We start from the raw sequence: 9209 nt of genomic DNA, 5'->3' as shown, positions 1-9209 counted from the left end.
CAAAGCTCTTTCTCCTACACCTGCTTGATTTGGTCAGAAACAGAAGCATCTGGAGCCAGCCTGGGAAAGAGACCTCAGCTGAGAAGACATAGACCCGACCAAGGGGACTCCAGGCTTCTCTACCGCTCACAGAATTTGATGCACGTTTTAACTGGGGATTGCTAGTTAAATGTATTCTCCATCTAGAAATCATTTGTTAATCAATGAGGGGTTTTTTTTGTTTTTGTTTTTTTTTGGTATGTGCAATCACATCTGGAAATGATCTATCCCCATAAATTGATGCTCAGGAAGATGATTAAAAAATTCTGATTGTGCCCAAATGAGTATGGAAATGTTTAATAAGGAGCTGGGGTCTGGGGATGCCTGTGAGGCACATTTTTGAATCCTTATGGTCTGGGCTTCACTTGGGGCAAAGGGACCAAAGAGGATTAGGGAGGTGCTGGTTTCATTTTGTTTTTCCAGTCTGGTTTGGGCAAATGCTGCCCTGCTCACTCTTCGCCTGTTTTTCTGTACACTGAGTTCCCACTGCTTCATTGACAAACACATCACCAGCCTTGTTTGCCCAGTGTGCTGGGAAGGCAGGGACGAGAACATGATTGTCACAGTGTTGGTACCTCACTGAAATACCATGAGGATCCTGGGACGTGGGGATTGCCATCCATTTTTACCCTCGGATAGGTTATGGCGATCAAGTCTTTTTGAGCCTAAAATCCCATATGACTTGTACGAGGTCATAGAACAGGCCAGCAGGCTCAAGGCCAGTTGGCTGGACCTCTGCCAGGTAGGAGCCTGCACTGAGCGAGCCGGGCCATGTCACCCAGCTCCCCTGGCTGAGGACTGCAAATGCAGGGCAGGAAAGGGAGGTTGGTGTGCATCCAGGGTGGCTGCCCTGGGGACTTTGCTCTGTGCATTGACTTGGGAAGTCTGCCACTCACCCAGAGTGGGGAGGAAGGGCCCCTGCCTGAGCTCTCCTGCTTTGCATTTCCCTGTGTCTTCCCTATGAATCTAAGGAACATGACTGCTTGTGTGGTTCCAAGGGCCGAAGAGAGGGGTCCTGGCCTCGCCCCTCGGCCAGCACAGTAGTGTCATGAACGCCCCTGGCTGGAATCCAGTTGCTTTGACACACTCTCCCAGGGAGGCAGTTCTCCAGGCTCCTCAGGGACCTCCTGCCCTGTGGCCTCCCTCTGAAGAAACGGGAGACTGAAGACTAGAAGGAGGCGGGAGGCTTCCCCAAATCCATGGGACTTGGGGGCAGAGCTAGAAGTGGAAGTAGAACCGTGCCCATGGCCCGGTGCCATCATTTCATGACACCCGTCTGTTTGTCCCATGGTGACTGGGCATTTTTCTTAAGCTCCCCGACATCTTGTGGTTCCTGACTTTTTCATCCTCCAGAAAGTTATTGTGCAGGCAATAATTATGGCAGACGTAATTGAATAAAAAGCTAGAAGTAGGAAGAAAATGACACAGAGAGCCGAGGCCACAGAAACAATGAATGCCAAAAGCCTTTGTAAGGGAAAGGAAGCAATGCCTCCCCCCTGCCGTCCCGGAGATGGTGGCCCATGGGGCCCGCAGCCTAGCTTCACGTTCATTTCTGCAGATGCCCTGTGAATCTGAGTTCTTGTGGGCCCATGATGCCTATCCTCTTGGCTAGGATGGAGATCTGGAGCTTTCTTTGTGTGGTGTGAACATAACATGCTGAGAAGCTTAAGAGGAAGAGATGTAAAACAGACCAAAAAAACCCCCAAACCCCCCCAAAAATAAATAAATAATAAAAAAAAAACCAAAATAAATACATAAAAAACAAAAAAAACCCAACTCGGCTCCCATCGCTCATGAGAAAATACGAATATGGTGCTTAGGAGTAGTCAGAGGGTGACCCCTCTACAACCAGGCAGTAAAAAGCCAAACGACCACCTTGTTCTGGGCACTGAGGTCAGAGCACAAAGTTCGAGCCTCGATATAGCTTTCATTTCAATGGGCACGCTTTGTGTTTTGCAAACTCTCGGTGCTACTGTGGGCTGATTTTTTTCTAACCATGTTTTCTAGGGAGGAAATGGTAAATATGTGACCCTCCCAAGGTGAGTCAAAACAACATTTTGTTCTCATCTTTTCCACCCTTGTCCCGCTCCCAGTGAGGCTGGAGGGAGAATAGCACAGTTCAGCCCAGCAGGCTGCATGGCCAGGCTTCCTCCCACCAGCCAAGGCTCTCTGGTGTCCGGCTGGTTGTCAGGGGCAGGGACTGCAGATACCAGACGAAGAGGGGCCCCCTGAACTGCAAGGTTGGGTGGAGGCCAGGAGAGGAGAGCCCCATTCTAGAGAGGACTTAGGGGTCCGAGAGCAGCTCCAGGTCTCCTGCCTCACATGCGCAGTGAGCTGAGCACCCATGTTTTGGGCACCGCTCTGTAAATTCCTATCTTGGGCTGAGCATCTATAGCTTTGGCTCCATATTGAAAGTTGGCTTGGAGCCTATCGTGGGCATTCCCCTGCACCTTGAGGTTGTGTAGAAAATGTCACTTTGCTGGGGTTAGGGACAGCCTTGTGCAGATGTTGCCTCTTCTGCCCAGAGTGGCTGCAGGTGCAAAGGGAGGATGGAGGTGAGCAGCGGGGATGATTCAAGTCGACTCCTTGGAGGCAGGAGCTATGCAGCACAATGGCTACCTGCTTTGACCCTTTCTGCTGATGTTGACCTAGAGCAAGGTGGCATGAGTAGAGAAGTGATGGGTGGCAAGGAAAGGGAGATGGACAGGACACATGCAGATACAAGAAAGAGTCTGAAACAGAGGCCCTGCCTTTGTTGAACCGATTCTGCTGGAGGCAGATCTAATCAGTGTGCTGATGAAGTCATTATTTTGTACCTGATTCCGTACCGGGGGTGAAGATGTTATGGGAGGTGACCCTTACACACTGGAAGGGGCACAGGTCTCTTTCAGGCTATCAGCAGGCAGGTGGCCCTAGTCGAGAGTGGCTTGGTCTGGTGGCAGCTGCTTTCATGAATAACTCCAAGAGCAGGAATTTGGTTGGAAGGCTTTCCAAACAGCCCGGTTGGTCTTGGCAGTGAGGCCCTGTGCATTCCATCCCTCAGTGTCACCTCTGAAATTCCCCAAGGCCCTTCTGCACGGAATGAAGCAGAGACAGCTCCTGAGTGGCCGGAAGTGCACTTCCCCACATCGGTCAGGTCCCAGGCCTGGGAGTTCTCTGGGTGAGACGGGTTATACTTCAGGGCATCTACAGCAAGACATTCCCTGGAGAAATTCAAGCCTGGGGCCCGTGCGGGAAGGGAGTGCCTGCTCCCGCAGAGACTGTGACTAGCTGTGGCCGCCGTGCTCAGGAGCTGTGGGCCTCCTTTGGAGGTTCAGCTGCTCTTCCAGCTGTGAGATTAGATGTCTCTGGAAGTCACCCTGATTAAAGTCCCAGTCAGGAGGGACGTGAGAGGTTCTGAGACCCAAATGCCTCATGGAATAGGAGGGGAGTCTGTGGCCCCAAAAGGAGAGATCACAGGAGCCAGTAACGGACAGATTATGGAGGCTTCGTAGGCAGAACTGCTCCAGGCAGAATCAGATTCGTGTTTGTTTTATTCTCTCCTCGAAGAGCATCTGGCACAGGGCAGGTGCTCATTAAATGTTTGTTGAATGAGAGTCTGGCCTATCTCCACTTCTGGGCCAGGCTCGGCACTGTGACACTGGCTGGTGTAGGGGGCAGGGGGCTAAGGGAACCCACCCATCCCACATTTGTGTTTGGGCCGGTGCTGGTGGCTGACCTGCACAAGAGTTCATTTGAGAGCAAAGACGCACTCTTGTGGGGATTTCTGTAACTGTTCTGAGAAGGCCACCCTCCATGGGTGTCTCTAAGTTCCCCACGGAGAGTGACAGGCCAAGTGAGGAGCTCCCTGGCTCCGGCACGGTGGTCGATGCCGAGCTGGTGCCGAGCTGGGGCTCACCTGGCACTGGCGGAACCAAAGCTCCCTCATCTCCTTTGTGACTAGTGGCTGAGTGCGTGGACTTACCAGGAGCTTGGAGGCAATCACATGTGCCTGCCTGTGACTGGGCTATGTCTCTTCTAGGTGAGGTGACATCAGTCAAGCAGAACACCTGTGTGTTCTGGGCACTGCAGGCCAGGTTGACAAAGGACTCGCTCTTGTCCCCTTTCTCAAGGACCAGTCCTTTGACTATTGTCACTGAACTCTTCTCTGCTTCCATTGATCAGGTGGAACAAACCTGGGTTTCAAGGGAGCAGCTGATGGTGCCATGAAGCAGGGAGCAGGAAAGAGACTTTCAGAAGCAGAGGCTGACAGAGAGCCTGGGAGGGTGGATCTCTGGCAGCTGCAGGAAGGCACCAAGACGAGCTGGAGGATGAGCTGGGGTCCGTATGTGTGCCGTGCATCTGTTCACTTGTGTGCATGCATGCGTGCATTTGCACAGGTGTTCGCATCTCTGTGTGTGCATGCACAGTGACTGGCGTCTTTATGCGGGTGGTAAAAGAAGAGCTGAGGCATATCAAACATTTTAAGAGTTTATCTGAACATGCGAAGAGTTTGGGGAAGCAGCTATGTACCCACTGGTTCAGATGTATTTCAAAATCGTAGTAGCTGGTATAGGCTTCCCCGTGCCAGAGTGGGAAGAACATCAGTTCTGCTGTCGCCAAAAATAAACTTGGGCGAGTAACAAGGAAAATATGTTCTGGCTAAGGCGAGTTAGATTTTCAATAACGGGAGTGACAGGGTTGAATTTATACTTTAGAAAGGTACTCTGTTGGCTCTCGACAAGTCACTTAATCCCGCCGTAGAACTGGGATGACACACGCACCTCTACCTAGGGTTCGTGTAAAGGTGAGACAGGATTCCATCTGTGCAGCGTGCCTGGCACAGGAAGCCGTTAATATTGCCGGTGCCATCATTTGTGTTATACTCATGGCACAGGGTATGTTTCCAACTACAATTCTGGCGATCAAACAGATCTGGATTTTGAGCCCAGTTTGCTGTTTATAAGTTGTAAAAGTGAAGCTGTTCAACCTCTCTGAGCCTCAGTTTCCCCATCTGTAAAATAGACCACAATATGTTACTACGGTTTATTATTCATAGTTTTGACACTGCCTTGTGCACAGGAAGTAATCTACACATGAGTCCCATGATGATGATGATGATGATGATGATGATGATGATGACGACCATAACGGTGACAATGGGAACAGGAGGGACCCCTCCTCCACAGTCTGTCAGAGTCTGCCGTTCTTTAGAATTCCCCTGGTTCAACCGTTTCATTGTACAGATGAGACTGCTGTGATCTGAAGCAGGGAACTGACCTCAGGCCTCCGTGGGGTTGTGGCCTGAGGGGCCCACTGAGGCATGAGAAGGCCAGCGGGCCTCCAGATGGCTCCGTCACCTGAGAAACCTCCTCTCCACATTACGAGGCTCATGTGGATGCTGCCTTGGAGTTACTGGCAGAAGCAGAAATTCAATCAAGACAAGGCCTCCCAGCACCCTGGGTAACGAATGCTACAGCAACTTACTGCTTCTCTGGACATGCTGAAGCAGGTAGGGGCTGATGGCCCACGAGGTGTTCAAACAGTTCTCAGGGAAGAGCAGTTTTCCAAAGTCAGATCATAAAACTAGCAATTACTTATATAGCATTCACGTTGTGTCAGACATTACTCTGAGCAACTGGCATGTATTAATGTCCCCTTATCCACGGTTTTGCGTTCCCGTCAGCTGTTACCCGTCAGCTGTCGTCTGAAACTAGGAAATGAAGAATTTCAGAAATAAACAATCTGTGAGTTTTAATCGCGCCGTTCTGAGTAGCACGAAGTCTCGCACTGTCCCGCTCTGTTCCATTTGGGACGTGCAGCGTCCCTTTGTTCAGTGTATCCACACTGTAGGTGCTCCCTGCCCTTTAGTCACTTAGTAGCCATCCAGGTTATCAGCATGACTGTTGCTGGATTGCAGTGTTTGTGTGCCAGTCACCCTTATTTTACTTAATAATGGTCCCAAAGGGCAAGAGTAGTGATGCTGGCGATTTGAATATGCCAAAGAGAAGCTGTAAAGTGTATTTGTATGTGTAAGAAAGAACGTAGTATATCTAAGGTTTCGTTTCAGGCATCCAATAGTCTGGATCACGTATACTCTGGACAGGGGACTACTGTATGATATTATGGATCCTATTTTACATATATGGCCAAATGGGATAATTTAAATAGGCCCAGTGATCAGCCCCAAGGCCACCCACTGGTCATAGGAGCTGAATAAACTTGAAGGGCAGAAACTGGAAGCTGCTCACTACACATACATATATGCCATATATATGGTTACATATTATACATTAATAATGTCTTATTATTGGTCATCCCTGTCATTGCTCCTCTTGTAACCCTCTGTTGGAGGAAGGACAAAGTTCTTTCTTTCTCCCTGGGGAGATCTAGGCTGAATGCTGGAAATCGTAAGTGTGGGCATTTCTGTGGCGAGAGGGAAGCCCCGGAGCTCGCTGCGGGGCTGGGCGGCCCAGAGAGGCAGCAGGCTCTGCATTCCACGGCCGCCCCGTGCGGTTGCTTGGAGGCCTCTGGGGAGCATCGTTAATCACGGTGTGGCCCTCATGGGGACCAGCCCCACCTCACCCGCCTCTCTCTCTCTCTCTCGCTTGGCGGATTCTCACCCAGGAAGGGACCTACTCTGCCCTAAAGTTGATCCACAAGGTGCTGCTGTGCCCCTGCCAGGGGCCTGGGTCTGGTGGGCTCAGAGGGGATGAGATGTGTGAAGTCCAGTCCTGGCCAAGAGCAGTGCACAGGCCACACAGCCAGGAGAAGGGAGGGCTGAGGGCTCAGAAGAGGGGGCCCTGGGGCTTGGGGAACTGGGTCAGAGAAGGCTTCCCAGAGCGGGGGGACTCTGGGAGGCGGGTAGACAAGATGTGGCACGTCGCCGGGGAAGGGGAAGGTAGTGGTTGGGGACTGCTGGCAAAGCCCTGGGGGCCACGTTTGCTGAGCCCCGTTCCTCATGCGTGAGGAGGGCTGAACCCCACCCCCTGTGCTGGGCCGCAGAGACCCTGTGCAGGCTCATTTGTTCATCTCTGTGTGCTTGCCTCACCCTAGCCTCGCTGTACGCCCCACGAGGCCGGCCCCCAAAGCACACGGTAGGCACTCGAAGGAACAAAAGCACTAAGGACGAGTAACCTGCCCTGGCCTTAGCACCTGGCAGAGCACCTGGAGCAGAAGGGCCAGCCCGGCCGTGCAGACTGTGATGTGGGCTTTACCTCCCCTAAGCCCTGTGCCTCTCCAGCCTGCACAGTCTCTGGGTTCTGTCTGGGGGAAGTGAAATAGTTCTGGGGTGCTACATCCCCTTCCAGGGTCCCTGCAGGGTCCCTCCAGGATCTTACCCGCAGCCCAGGGTCCTGGTCTGAGGCCCTGGGAGCCCTCCGACACCCTCCCCCCAGGAAGGACTAGGGGAGATGCTAGGAAGTGCCGGTGGGAGGTCGCATCCTGACAGGCGCCCCTTGCTCTCCTGCTTCCCGGGGGACACCCAGCCCCGCCTTGGCTTAAAGCGACCTCAAAGCAAATACAATGCTATTTTCTGGGAGCCAGACTTGGAATTAAGAAGTCTTCGCCCTCTTCCCCGAAGCAAGACCACAGCGACTTCAGGCCCCTCTCTCCCCGTACCCTCCAGAGCGAGTGCGTCTCTGAGGGTTAGGATATCCTGAATGTTCTTCTGTGGGCAGCTGGGAAAGACCAGTAGAGAGTTCCTGTCACAGGTTGGGGACCCCACGGCCCCGCCCCAGCCAGGCGGTGGCAGGGCAGGAAGGTGGCCAGATTCTCAGGGTTCCGGGGGGCTTGAAACTTAACGTCTCCTGGGCTGTTTTATATTCTCACCTCCAGCTTTGTATTTTCTTCAGAACCGATCACATTAGGCTTTGGCACTTAATTCAATAGCCATAGAAACTACGCTCTTTTTACTCTTTTCATCTTTTTGACCTAAGATCGTGCTGGTGCCAATTCCCTTTAAAATAATTCATTACCTGTAGGCCGCTGGTGTGAAACCCCAGCGGTAGCCCCACCGACCCCCTCTCAGCAATTCCGAGGCCTCCCCTCGCTCGCCCTCCCGTCGGGGGGCCTTGGCCTCTGTGTTTATACACTAATGTTTTTTCTCACACAGTCATTGTGCGGCTTTCCTTAATTTGGTGTCCCGCCGGGCACCAGTGGGCGGCCACTCAAACATCATGTCAGTGATCTCAAAATTGAACGCCAGGGCTTTCTTCTGCCAGCGGCCGGAGCAGATGTGTGGCACACTTTATTAACTCAAGTTCCCGCGAGTTGAAAATTTCATTAGTTTGAGGGGAGGGCTAAGTCCCATCCAGAGACCTGGTCTGGACAGATTCTTTGTGTCAACCTGACCCCTAGCAAAACGGATTATTGTTCTAAGTGAGACAAGTGACCTAATGTTCTGCCTGTTACGCACACATGGTCTGTAACCTTTTAAAATACGAGTGTGGGAAAACAGTGCATTCTGCCACATCCCTGACCGCGAATTCCTGACAGGTGGCAGCCAGGCTCTTAGCAACAGCACAAGGAGCATGGAATTATCCAGGGGCCACAATGGTGCCCTTAGGCCAGGTACGGGCTGGGTCAGGAGGCCTGGCGGGGAAGGAGCCCACAGAGGCAGCGCCTCGGCCTCCAGCGCCACCCGGCGACAGGCCAGGCAGGGCCTCAGCCTGGCGGTGAGCTGGGAGGGACGCAGGGCCATGTCATGCCCCCTCAGCACGGTCCTGGCTTTCCAGCTGCCCTGGGGAGCTTTGCCACAGGGAGGCACTGGCTTGTTTGCTGGGTAAAGAGCGTTTAGCAAGGCTTGATTCCATGCTGGCTATCGGGTGCAGCCACATCCCTGCTGAGAACACCCTGCACTCACCCACCTGCTCACCTGTTCAGCTGGGCACCTCTCGCTTGTTCTAAGTGACCCCCCCGTTGTGCCTGTTAGGCACACATGGCCTGTAACCTTTCAAAACAGGAGTGTGGGGGAACAGTACCTCTGCCGCATCTCTGACCACAAATTTCTGTCCTGTCGCTCTTTGGGGAGAAGGAAGGACGTGCCCCATCGGGCCCAGCACCTCCTGAGGCCTCCTCAGCGAGGCCCAGAGCTGGGGCCTGTGGGGGAGACAGAGACGCGCCCCCAGCTGGGGCTGGGTGTATGCACTGGTTGGGGATGAGAGGGTGGATAAAGGGCCACGTTGGTGGGA

This window comes from Pteropus medius, unplaced genomic scaffold (assembly GCF_902729225.1).
Source record: "Pteropus medius unplaced genomic scaffold, Ma_sr-lr_union100, whole genome shotgun sequence".
Classification (NCBI taxonomy): domain Eukaryota; kingdom Metazoa; phylum Chordata; class Mammalia; order Chiroptera; family Pteropodidae; genus Pteropus; species Pteropus medius.
The sequence above is the reverse complement of the archived record's forward strand: the minus strand, read 5'-3'. Positions refer to the sequence as shown.